The sequence below is a fragment of the Anomaloglossus baeobatrachus genome, chromosome 2 (assembly GCF_048569485.1).
Source record: "Anomaloglossus baeobatrachus isolate aAnoBae1 chromosome 2, aAnoBae1.hap1, whole genome shotgun sequence".
Classification (NCBI taxonomy): Eukaryota; Metazoa; Chordata; class Amphibia; order Anura; family Aromobatidae; genus Anomaloglossus; species Anomaloglossus baeobatrachus.
This window is the reverse complement of record NC_134354.1, coordinates 7065066-7078978: the sequence shown is the minus strand read 5'-3', so window position 1 is coordinate 7078978 and position 13913 is coordinate 7065066. Positions and strand designations below refer to the sequence as shown.

The 13913-nt window shown below is 49.8% G+C and overlaps 1 protein-coding gene across 1 annotated transcript in view; it reads left to right on the top strand.

The window, feature by feature from the left end:
- Positions 1-13913, top strand: part of SPAG17 (sperm associated antigen 17) — a 384631-nt gene that overhangs the window by 40364 nt on the left and 330354 nt on the right. The gene's annotated exons all lie outside the window — the stretch shown is intronic.

The window sequence follows — 13913 nt, the reverse complement described above, 5'->3', positions numbered from 1 at the left end:
TCATGTATCTCTGTATACAGGGAGCTCCCCCTAGTGGTGACTGCAGACAGAATCTTATCATGTATCTCTGTATACAGGGAGCTCCCTCTAGTGGTGGCTGCAGACAGCATCTTATCATGTATCTCTGTATACAGGGAGCTCCCCCTAGTGGTGACTGCAGACAGGATCTTATCATGTATCTCTGTATACAGGGAGCTCCCTCTAGTGGTGGCTGCAGACAGGATCTTATCATGTATCTCTGTATACAGGGAGCTCCCCCTAGTGGTGGCTGCAGACAGGACCTTATCATGTATCTCTGTATACAGGGAGCTCCCTCTAGTGGTGGCTGCAGACAGGATCTTATCATGTATCTCTGTATACAGGGAGCTCCCCCTAGTGGTGGCTGCAGACAGGATCTTATCATGTATCTCTGTATACAGGGAGCTCCCCCTAGTGGTGGCTGCAGACAGGATCTTATCATGTATCTCTGTATACAGGGAGCTCCCCCTAGTGGTGGCTGCAGACAGGATCTTATCATGTATCTCTGTATACAGGGAGCTCCCTCTAGTGGTGACTGCAGACAGGATCTTATCATGTATCTCTGTATACAGGGAGATCCCCCTAGTGGTGACTGCAGACAGGATCTTATCATGTATCTCTGTATACAGGGAGCTCCCCCTAGTGGTGACTGCAGACAGGATCTTATCATGTATCTCTGTATACAGGGAGCTCCCTCTAGTGGTGACTGCAGACAGGATGTTATCATGTATCTCTGTATACAGGGAGCTCCCCCTAGTGGTGGCTGCAGACAGGATCTTATCATGTAACTCTGTATACAGGGAGCTCCCCCTAGTGGTGGCTGCAGACAGAAGCTTATCATGTATCTCTGTATACAGGGAGCTCCCTCTAGTGGTGGCTGCAGACAGAAGCTTATCATGTATCTCTGTATACAGGGAGCTCCCTCTAGTGGTGGCTGCAGACAGGATCTTATCATGTATCTCTGTATACAGGGAGCTCCCCCTAGTGGTGGCTGCAGACAGGATCTTATCATGTATCTCTGTATACAGGGAGCTCCCCCTAGTGGTGGCTGCAGACAGGATCTTATCATGTATCTCTGTATACAGGAAGCTCCCCCTAGTGGTGGCTACAGACAGGATCTTATCATGTATCTCTGTATACAGGGAGCTCCCCCTAGTGGTGGCTGCAGACAGGATCTTATCATGTATCTCTGTATACAGGGAGCTCCCCCTAGTGGTCACTGCAGACAGGATCTTATCATGTATCTCTGTATACAGGGACCTCCTCCTAGTTGTGGCTGCAGACAGGATCTTATCATGTATCTCTGTATACAGGGAGCTCCCCCTAGTGGTGACTGCAGACAGGATCTTATCATGTATCTCTGTATACAGGGAGCTTCCCCTAGTGGTGGCTGCAGACAGGATCTTATCATGTATCTCTGTATACAGGGAGCTCCCCCTAGTGGTGGCTGCAGACAGGATCTTATCATGTATCTCTGTATACAGGGAGCTCCCTCTAGTGGTGGCTGCAGACAGGATCTTATCATGTATCTCTGTATACAGGGAGCTCCCTCTAGTGGTGGCTGCAGACAAGATCTTATCATGTATCTCTGTATACAGGGAGCTCCCTCTAGTGGTGGCTGCAGACAGGATCTTATCATGTATCTCTGTATACAGGGAGCTCCCTCTAGTGGTGGCTGCAGACAGGATCTTATCATGTATCTCTGTATACAGGGAGCTCCCCCTAGTGGTGACTGCAGACATGATCTTATCATGTATCTCTGTATACAGGGAGCTCCCCCTAGTGGTGGCTGCAGACAGGGTCTTATCATGTATCTCTGTATACATGGAGCTCCCGCTAGTGGTGACTGCAGACAGGATCTTATCATGTATCTCTGTATACAGGGAGCTCCCCCTAGTGGTGGCTGCAGACAGGATCTTATCATGTATCTCTGTATACATGGAGCTCCCCCTAGTGGTGGCTGCAGACAGGATCTTATCATGTATCTCTGTATACAGGAAGCTCCCCCTAGTGGTGGCTGCAGACAGGATCTTATCATGTATCTCTGTATACAGGGAGCTCCCCCTAGTGGTGGCTGCAGACAGGATCTTATCATGTATCTCTGTATACAGGAAGCTCCCCCTAGTGGTGACTGCAGACAGGATCTTATCATGTATCTCTGTATACAGGGAGCTCCCCCTAGTGGTGGCTGCAGACAGGATCTTATCATGTATCTCTGTATACAGGGAGCTCCCCCTAGTGGTGGCTGCAGACAGGATCTTATCATGTATCTCTGTATACAGGGAGCTCCTCCTAGTGGTGGCTGCAGACAGGATCTTATCATGTATCTCTGTATACAGGGAGCTCCTCCTAGTGGTGACTGCAGACAGGATCTTATCATGTATCTCTGTATACAGGGAGCTTCTCCTAGTGGTGACTGCAGACAGGATCTTATCATGTATCTCTGTATAGAGGGAGCTCCCCCTAGTGGTGGCTGCAGACAGGATATTATCATGTATCTCTGTATACAGGGAGCTCCCCCTAGTGGTGGCTGCAGACAGGATCTTATCATGTATCTCTGTATACAGGGAGCTCCCCCTAGTGGTGACTGCAGACAGGATCTTATCATGTATCTCTGTATACAGGGAGCTCCCCCTAGTGGTGGCTGCAGACAGGATCTTATCATGTATCTCTGTATACAGGGAGCTCCCCCTAGTGGTGACTGCAGACAGGATCTTATCATGTATCTCTGTATACAGGGAGCTCCCCCTAGTGGTGGCTGCAGACAGGCTCTTATCATGTATCTCTGTATACAGGGAGCTCCCCCTAGTGGAGGCTGCAGACAGGATCTTATCATGTATCTCTGTATACAGGGAGCTCCCCCTAGTGGTGACTGCAGACAGGATCTTATCATGTATCTCTGTATACAGGGAGCTCCCCCTAGTGGTGACTGCAGACAGGATCTTATCATGTATCTCTGTATACAGGGAGCTCCCCCTAGTTGTGGCTGCAGACAGGATCTTATCATGTATCTCTGTATACAGGGAGCTCCCCCTAGTGGTGGCTGCAGACAGGATCTTATCACGTATCTCTGTATACAGGGAGCTCCTCCTAGTGGTGGCTGCAGACAGGATCTTATCACGTATCTCTGTATACAGGGAGCTCCCCCTAGTGGTGACTGCAGACAGAATCTTATCATGTATCTCTGTATACAGGGAGCTCCCTCTAGTGGTGACTGCAGACAGGATCTTATCATGTATCTCTGTATACAGGGCGCTCCCTCTAGTGGTGACTGCAGACAGGATCTTATCATGTATCTCTGTATACAGGGAGCTCCCCCTAGTGGTGGCTGCAGACAGGGTCTTATCATGTATCTCTGTATACAGGGAGCTCCCCCTAGTGGTGGCTGCAGACAGGATCTTATCATGTATCTCTGTATACAGGGAGCTCCTCCTAGTGGTGACTGCAGACAGAATCTTATCATGTATCTCTGTATACAGGGAGCTCCCTCTAGTGGTGACTGCAGACAGGATCTTATCATGTATCTCTGTATACAGGGAGCTCCTCCTAGTGGTGACTGCAGACAGGATCTTATCATGTATCTCTGTATACAGGGAGCTCCCTCTAGTGGTGACTGCAGACAGGATCTTATCATGTATCTCTGTATACAGGGAGCTCCCCCTAGTGGTGACTGCAGACAGAATCTTATCATGTATGTCTGTATACAGGGAGCTCCTCCTAGTGGTGGCTGCAGACAGGATCTTATCATGTATCTCTGTATACAGGGAGCTCCCTCTAGTGGTGGCTGCAGACAGGATCTTATCATGTATCTCTGTATACAGGGAGCTCCCCCTAGTAGTGGCTGCAGACAGGATCTTATCATGTATCTCTATACAGGGAGCTCCCCCTAGTGGTGGCTGCAGACAGGATCTTATCATGTATCTCTGTATACAGGGAGCTCTCCCTAGTGGTGACTGCAGACAGGATCTTATCATGTATCTCTGTATACAGGGAGCTCCCCCTAGTGGTGACTGCAGACAGGATCTTATCATGTATCTCTGTATACAGGGAGCTCCCCCTAGTGGTGGCTGCAGACAGGATCTTATCATGTATCTCTGTATACAGGGAGCTCCCCCTAGTGGTGACTGCAGACAGGATCTTATCATGTATCTCTGTATACAGGGAGCTCCCTCTAGTGGTGGCTGCAGACAGGATCTTATCATGTATCTCTGTATACAGGGAGCTCCCCCTAGTGGTGGCTGCAGACAGGACCTTATCATGTATCTCTGTATACAGGGAGCTCCCTCTAGTGGTGGCTGCAGACAGGATCTTATCATGTATCTCTGTATACAGGGAGCTCCCCCTAGTGGTGGCTGCAGACAGGATCTTATCATGTATCTCTGTATACAGGGAGCTCCCCCTAGTGGTGGCTGCAGACAGGATCTTATCATGTATCTCTGTATACAGGGAGCTCCCCCTAGTGGTGGCTGCAGACAGGATCTTATCATGTATCTCTGTATACAGGGAGCTCCCTCTAGTGGTGACTGCAGACAGGATCTTATCATGTATCTCTGTATACAGGGAGATCCCCCTAGTGGTGACTGCAGACAGGATCTTATCATGTATCTCTGTATACAGGGAGCTCCCCCTAGTGGTGACTGCAGACAGGATCTTATCATGTATCTCTGTATACAGGGAGCTCCCTCTAGTGGTGACTGCAGACAGGATGTTATCATGTATCTCTGTATACAGGGAGCTCCCTCTAGTGGTGACTGCAGACAGGATCTTATCATGTATCTCTGTATACAGGGAGATCCCCCTAGTGGTGACTGCAGACAGGATCTTATCATGTATCTCTGTATACAGGGAGCTCCCCCTAGTGGTGGCTGCAGACAGGATCTTATCATGTAACTCTGTATACAGGGAGCTCCCCCTAGTGGTGACTGCAGACAGAAGCTTATCATGTATCTCTGTATACAGGGAGCTCCCTCTAGTGGTGGCTGCAGACAGAAGCTTATCATGTATCTCTGTATACAGGGAGCTCCCTCTAGTGGTGGCTGCAGACAGGATCTTATCATGTATCTCTGTATACAGGGAGCTCCCCCTAGTGGTGGCTGCAGACAGGATCTTATCATGTATCTCTGTATACAGGGAGCTCCCCCTAGTGGTGGCTGCAGACAGGATCTTATCATGTATCTCTGTATACAGGAAGCTCCCCCTAGTGGTGGCTACAGACAGGATCTTATCATGTATCTCTGTATACAGGGAGCTCCCCCTAGTGGTGGCTGCAGACAGGATCTTATCATGTATCTCTGTATACAGGGAGCTCCCCCTAGTGGTCACTGCAGACAGGATCTTATCATGTATCTCTGTATACAGGGACCTCCTCCTAGTTGTGGCTGCAGACAGGATCTTATCATGTATCTCTGTATACAGGGAGCTCCCCCTAGTGGTGACTGCAGACAGGATCTTATCATGTATCTCTGTATACAGGGAGCTCCCCCTAGTGGTGGCTGCAGACAGGATCTTATCATGTATCTCTGTATACAGGGAGCTCCCCCTAGTGGTGGCTGCAGACAGGATCTTATCATGTATCTCTGTATACAGGGAGCTCCCTCTAGTGGTGGCTGCAGACAGGATCTTATCATGTATCTCTGTATACAGGGAGCTCCCTCTAGTGGTGGCTGCAGACAAGATCTTATCATGTATCTCTGTATACAGGGAGCTCCCTCTAGTGGTGGCTGCAGACAGGATCTTATCATGTATCTCTGTATACAGGGAGCTCCCTCTAGTGGTGGCTGCAGACAGGATCTTATCATGTATCTCTGTATACAGGGAGCTCCCCCTAGTGGTGACTGCAGACATGATCTTATCATGTATCTCTGTATACAGGGAGCTCCCCCTAGTGGTGGCTGCAGACAGGGTCTTATCATGTATCTCTGTATACATGGAGCTCCCGCTAATGGTGACTGCAGACAGGATCTTATCATGTATCTCTGTATACAGGGAGCTCCCCCTAGTGGTGGCTGCAGACAGGATCTTATCATGTATCTCTGTATACAGGGAGCTCCCCCTAGTGGTGGCTGCAGACAGGATCTTATCATGTATCTCTGTATACATGGAGCTCCCTCTAGTGGTGGCTGCAGACATGATCTTATCATGTATCTCTGTATACAGGGAGCTCCCCCTAGTAGTGGCTGCAGACAGGATCTTTTCATGTATCTCTGTATACAGGGAGCTCCCCCTAGTGGTGGCTGCAGACATGATCTTATCATGTATCTCTGTATACAGGGAGCTCCCCCTAGTGGTGGCTGCAGACATGATCTTATCATGTATCTCTGTATACAGGGAGCTCCCCCTAGTGGTGGCTGCAGACAGGATCTTATCATGTATCTCTGTATACAGGGAGCTCCCCCTAGTGGTGTCTGCAGACAGGATCTTATCATGTATCTCTGTATACAGGGAGCTCCCCCTAGTGGTGGCTGCAGACAGGATCTTATCATGTATAGCTGTATACAGGGAGCTCCCCCTAGTGGTGGCTGCAGACAGGATCTTATCATGTATCTCTGTATACAGGGAGCTCCCCCTAGTGGTGGCTGCAGACAGGATCTTATCATGTATCTCTGTATACAGGGAGCTCCCTCTAGTGGTGGCTGCAGACAGGATCTTATCATGTATCTCTGTATACAGGGAGCTCCCTCTAGTGGTGGCTGCAGACAAGATCTTATCATGTATCTCTGTATACAGGGAGCTCCCCCTAGTGGTGGCTGCAGACAGGATCTTATCATGTATCTCTGTATACAGGGAGCTCCCTCTAGTGGTGGCTGCAGACAAGATCTTATCATGTATCTCTGTATACAGGGAGCTCCCTCTAGTGGTGGCTGTAGACAGGATATTATCATGTATCTCTGTATACAGGGAGCTCCTCCTAGTGGTGGCTGCAGACAGGATCTTATCATGTATCTCTGTATACAGGGAGCTCCCCCTAGTGGTGGCTGCAGACAGGATCTTATCATGTATCTCTTTATACAGAGAGCTCCCCCTAGTGGTGTCTGCAGACAGAATCTTATCATGTATCTCTGTATACAGGGAGCTCCCCCTAGTGGTGGCTGCAGACAGGATCTTATCATGTATCTCTGTATACAGGGAGCTCCCCCTAGTGGTGACTGCAGACAGGATCTTATCATGTATCTCTGTATTCAGGGAGCTCCCCCTAGTGGTGGCTGCAGACAGGATCTTATCATGTATCTCTGTATACAGGGAGCTCCCCCTGGTGGTGGCTGCAGACAAGATCTTATCATGTATCTCTGTATACAGGGAGCTCCCCCTAGTGGTGGCTGCAGACAGGATCTTATCATGTATCTCTGTATATAGGGAGCTCCCCCTAGTGGTGGCTGCAGACAGGATCTTATCATTTATCTCTGTATACAGGGAGCTCCCCCTAGTGGTGGCTGCAGACAAGATCTTATCATGTATATCTGTATACAGGGAGCTCCCCCTAGTGGTGGCTGCAGACAGGATCTTATCATGTATCTCTGTATACAGGGAGCTCCTCCTAGTGGTGGCTGCAGACAGGATCTTATCATGTATAGCTGTATACAGGGAGCTCCCCCTAGTGGTGGCTGCAGACAGGATCTTATCATGTATCTCTGTATACAGGGAGCTCCCCCTAGTGGTGGCTGCAGACAGGATCTTATCATGTATCTCTGTATACAGGGAGCTCCCTCTAGTGGTGGCTGCAGACAGGATCTTATCATGTATCTCTGTATACAGGGAGCTCCCTCTAGTGGTGGCTGCAGACAAGATCTTATCATGTATCTCTGTATACAGGGAGCTCCCCCTAGTGGTGGCTGCAGACAGGATCTTATCATGTATCTCTGTATACAGGGAGCTCCCCCTAGTGGTGGCTGCAGACAGGATCTTATCATGTATCTCTGTATACAGGGAGCTCCCTCTAGTGGTGGCTGCAGACAAGATCTTATCATGTATCTCTGTATACAGGGAGCTCCCTCTAGTGTTGGCTGTAGACAGGATATTATCATGTATCTCTGTATACAGGGAGCTCCTCCTAGTGGTGACTGCAGACAGGATCTTATCATGTATCTCTGTATACAGGGAGCTCCCCCTAGTGGTGGCTGCAGACAGGATCTTATCATGTATCTCTGTATACAGGGAGCTCCCCCTAGTGGTGGCTGCAGACAGGATCTTATCATGTATCTCTTTATACAGAGAGCTCCCCCTAGTGGTGTCTGCAGACAGAATCTTATCATGTATCTCTGTATACAGGGAGCTCCCCCTAGTGGTGGCTGCAGACAGGATCTTATCATGTATCTCTGTATACAGGGAGCTCCCCCTAGTGGTGACTGCAGACAGGATCTTATCATGTATCTCTGTATTCAGGGAGCTCCCCCTAGTGGTGGCTGCAGACAGGATCTTATCATGTATCTCTGTATACAGGGAGCTCCCCCTGGTGGTGGCTGCAGACAAGATCTTACCATGTATCTCTGTATACAGGGAGCTCCCCCTAGTGGTGGCTGCAGACAGGATCTTATCATGTATCTCTGTATATAGGGAGCTCCCCCTAGTGGTGGCTGCAGACAGGATCTTATCATTTATCTCTGTATACAGGGAGCTCCCCCTAGTGGTGGCTGCAGACAAGAGCTTATCATGTATCTCTGTATACAGGGAGCTCCCCCTAGTGGTGGCTGCAGACAGGATCTTATCATGTATCTCTGTATACAGGGAGCTCCCTCTAGTGGTGGATGCAGACAGCATCTTATCATGTATCTCTGTATACAGGGAGCTCCCCCTAGTGGTGACTGCAGACAGGATCTTATCATGTATCTCTGTATACAGGGAGCTCCCCCTAGTGGTGGCTGCAGACAGGATCTTATCATGTATCTCTGTATACAGGGAGCTCCTCCTAGTGGTGACTGCAGGCAGGATCTTATCATGTATCTCTGTATACAGGGAGCTCCCCCTAGTGGTGGCTGCAGACAGGATCTTATCATGTATCTCTGTATACAGGGAGCTCCCCCTAGTGGTGGCTGCAGACAGGATCTTATCATGTATCTCTGTATACAGGGAGCTCCCCCTAGTGGTGGCTGCAGACAGCATCTTATCATGTATCTCTGTATACAGGGAGCTCGCCCTAGTGGTGGCTGCAGACAGGATCTTATCATGTATCTCTGTATACAGGGAGATTCCCCTAGTGGTGGCTGCAGACAGGATCTTATCATGTATCTCTGTATACAGGGAGCTCCCTCTAGTGGTGGCTGCAGACAGGATCTTATCATGTATCTCTGTATACAGGGAGCTCCCGCTAGTGGTGGCTGCAGACAGGATCTTATCATGTATCTCTGTATACAGGGAGCTCCCCCTAGTGGTGGCTGCAGACAGGATCTTATCATGTATCTCTGTATACAGGGAGCTCCCCCTAGTGGTGTCTGCAGACAGGATCTTATCATGTATCTCGGTATACAGGGAGCTCCCCCTAGTGGTGGCTGCAGACAGGATCTTATCATGTATCTCTGTATACAGGGCGCCCCCCCCTAGTGGTGACTGCAGACAGGATCTTATCATGTATCTCTGTATACAGGGAGCTCCCCCTAGTGGTGGCTGCAGACAGGATCTTATCATGTATCTCTGTATACAGGGAGCTCCCCCTAGTGGTGACTGCAGACAGGATCTTATCATGTATCTCTGTATACAGGAGCTCCCCCTAGTGGTGACTGCAGACAGGATCTTATCATGTATCTCTGTATACAGGGAGCTCCCCCTAGTGGTGACTGCAGACAGGATCTTATCATGTATCTCTGTATACAGGGAGCTCCCCCTAGTGGTGACTGCAGACAGGATCTTATCATGTATCTCTGTATACAGGAGCTCCCCCTAGTGGTGGCTGCAGACAGGATCTTATCATGTATCTCTGTATACAGGGAGCTCCCCCTAGTGGTGGCTGCAGACAGGATCTTATCATGTATCTCTGTATACAGGGAGCTCCCCCTAGTGGTGGCTGCAGACAGGATCTTATCATGTATCTCTGTATACAGGGAGCTCCCCCTGGTGGTGGCTGCAGACAAGATCTTATCATGTATCTCTGTATACAGGGAGCTCCCTCTAGTGGTGACTGCAGGCAGGATCTTATCATGTATCTCTGTATACAGGGAGCTCCCTCTAGTGGTGACTGCAGACAGGATCTTATCATGTATCTCTGTATACAGGGAGCTCCCCCTAGTGGTGGCTGCAGACAGGATCTTATCATGTATCTCTGTATACAGGGAGCTCCCCCTAGTGGTGGCTGCAGACAGGATCTTATCATGTATCTCTGTATACAGGGAGCTCCCCCTAGTGGTGACTGCAGACAGGATCTTATCATGTATCTCTGTATACAGGGAGCTCCCCCTAGTGGTCACTGCAGACAGGATCTTATCATGTTTCTCTGTATACAGGGAGCTCCCCCTAGTGGTGACTGCAGACAGGATCTTATCATGTTTCTCTGTATACAGGGAGCTCCCCCTAGTGGTGACTGCAGACAGGATCTTATCATGTGTCTCTGTATACAGGGGGCTCCCCCTAGTGGTGGCTGCAGACAGGCTCTTATCATGTGTCTCTGTATACAGGGAGCTCCTCCTAGTGGTGGCTGCAGACAGGATCTTATCATGTATCTCTGTATACAGGGAGCTCCCCCTAGTGGTGACTGCAGACAGGATCTTATCATGTATCTCTGTATACAGGGGGCTCCCCCTAGTGGTGGCTGCAGACAGGATCTTATCATGTATCTCTGTATACAGGGAGCTCCTCCTAGTGGTGGCTGCAGACAGGATCTTATCATGTATCTCTGTATACAGGGAGCTCCCCCTAGTGGTGGCTGCAGACAGGATCTTATCATGTATCTCTGTATACAGGGAGCTCCCCCTAGTGGTGGCTGCAGACAGGATCTTATCATGTATCTCTGTATACAGGAAGCTCCCCCTAGTGGTGGCTGCAGACAAGATCTTATCATGTATCTCTGTATACAGGGAGCTCCTCCTAGTGGTGGCTGCAGACAGGATCTTATCATGTATCTCTGTATACAGGGAGCTCCCCCTAGTGGTGGCTGCAGACAGGATCTTATCATGTATCTCTGTATACAGGGAGCTCCCCCTAGTGGTGGCTGCAGACAGGATCTTAGCATGTATCTCTGTATACAGGGAGCTCCCCCTAGTGGTGGCTGCAGAATGGATCTTATCATGTATCTCTGTATACAGGGAGCTCCCCCTAGTGGTGACTGCAGACAGGATCTTATCATGTATCTCTGTATACAGGGAGCTCCTCCTAGTGGTGGCTGCAGACAGGATCTTATCATGTATCTCTGTATACAGGGAGCTCCCCCTAGTGGTGGCTGCAGACAGGATCTTATCATGTATCTCTGTATACAGGGAGCTCCCCCTAGTGGTGACTGCAGACAGGATCTTATCATGTATCTCTGTATACAGGGAGCTCCCCCTAGTGGTGACTGCAGACAGGATCTTATCATGTATCTCTGTATACAGGGAGCTCCCCCTAGTGGTGGCTGCAGACAGGATCTTATCATGTATCTCTGTATACAGGGAGCTCCCCCTAGTGGTGGCTGCAGACAGACACAATTTCCAGTTCCTCGTTAATGTGGCTGTTGAGGAATTTCTTCATTGTATCAGTAATGTGGGGCTTTCTGGATTTGGTCTGGAGGGGGCGCTGTAATCGGTAAATGCAGTGGTTATTTTGTCTGATGTGATAGGTTCCAATCACAGATGTTGGGGATAGAATGTCTCGTTATCTGTGTGATTAGTGATACTTTGGGGTCTTTGTGAGACCCTGATAATGGCCTCTCAGGAGGACGGTCTGTTTATCTTGTTTTCCCTTGTCTTATATTTTGGGGTGTGTGATTGGCGGCGGAGCCCCTGACAGTGAGGAGTGGAGGGCCTGCGGCGGGGACGAGGGGGTTACATCGGGCCGTGACCTCTCGCCGCCTCCTTGGACTTTCCGCTGTTCCCGCCCTGTGGCTGTGGCCCCTCTGCGGCCGGCTCCTGTGGTTTGATATTTTCGGATTTTATAGTCTCCGCCTCTCTATTCTTCTAAAAGATATTTATACAATGGAGACTTCAGAAAACGCACGGGACATCACCCGACCACCAACTGTGTACCGCATCCAGACGGTATCACACAGGACAGGATTAGATACACAGCTCAGCAGACAGTATCACACAGGAGAGGATTAGATACACAGCTCAGCAGACAGTATCACACAGGAGAGGATTAGATACACAGCTCAGCAAACAGTATCACACAGGACAGGATTAGATACACAGCTCAGCAAACAGTATCACACAGGAGAGGATTAGATACACAGCTCAGCAGACAGTATCACACAGGAGAGGATTAGATACACAGCTCAGCAGACAGTATCACACAGGAGAGGATTAGATACACAGCTCAGCAGACAGTATCACAGGAGGGGATTAGATACACGGCTCAGCAGACAGTATCACACAGGAGAGGATTAGATACACAGCTCAGCAGACAGTATCACACAGGAGAGGATTAGATACACAGCTCAGCAAACAGTATCACACAGGAGAGGATTAGATACACAGCTCAGCAGACAGTATCACACAGGAGAGGATTAGATACACAGCTCAGCAAACAGTATCACACAGGAGAGGATTAGATACACAGCTCAGCAGACAGTATCACACAGGAGAGGATTAGATACACAGCTCAGCAGACAGTATCACACAGGAGAGGATTAGATACACAGCTCAGCAGACAGTATCACACAGGAGAGGATTAGATACACGGCTCAGCAGACAGTATCACACAGGAGAGGATTAGATACACGGCTCAGCAGACAGTATCACACAGGAGAGGATTAGATACACGGCTCAGCAGACAGTATCACACAGGAGAGGATTAGATACATGGCTCAGCAGATAGTATCACACAGGAGAGGATTAGATACACAGCTCAGCAGACAGTATCACACTGGATAGGATTAGATACATGGCTCAGCAGACAGTATCACACAGGAGGGGATTAGATACACAGCTCAGTAGACACATTTGGTTAGTGCCGCCCCCGCGGTGTTACATTGTGGTTTGCTCCATGCCGCCCCCGCAGTGTTACATTGTGGTTTGGTTAGTGCCGCCCCCGCGGTGTTACATTGTGGTTTGCTTTGTCCCACCTCCGCGGTGTTACATTGTGGTTTGGTTAGTGCCGCCCCGCGGTGTTACATTGTGGTTTGCTTTGTCCCACCTCCGCGGTGTTACATTGTGGTTTGCTCCATGCCGCCCCTGCGGTGTTACATTGTGGTTTGGTTAGTGCCGCCCCCGCGGTGTTACATTGTGGTTTGCTTTGTCCCACCTCCGCGGTATTACATTGTGGTTTGCTCTGTGCTGCCCCCACCGTGTTACATTGTGGTTTGGTTAGTGCCGCCCCCGCGGTTTTACATTGTGGTTTGCTTTGTTCCACCTCCGCGGTGTTATATTATGGTTTGCTCCGTGCCGCCCCCCGCGGTGTCAGTGTCAGTATAAGTAGTCACTCTGAGGTCTGGCTGCGGGGGGCTCTGAATCAGGACCTCAGGCGCAGGGTGATGGAGCAGACCCCACAGCGCGGCCCCTGCAGTTCTTGAGTCTAGGCACTGGTGGATGTAAAGCCTGACCTCTCCACAGAGCCGTCCATAGGGCTGGAGGTGGCTGAGGTGTCTGCCACCTGGGAAGGAAGCTGCTCCGCTACATATCACCTGCAGCCAGGGCTCCGTCTTCCTGGACCTGGTGCGGGGATTTCCCCTGTAGAAGGATTCGGCACTAGCAGGTTGTCAGCAAATCCTCTGACAACCACTTACCACAGACTGACAGTTGATACATTGTTACAAACCAGATCTGTACGCCATGAGCGCT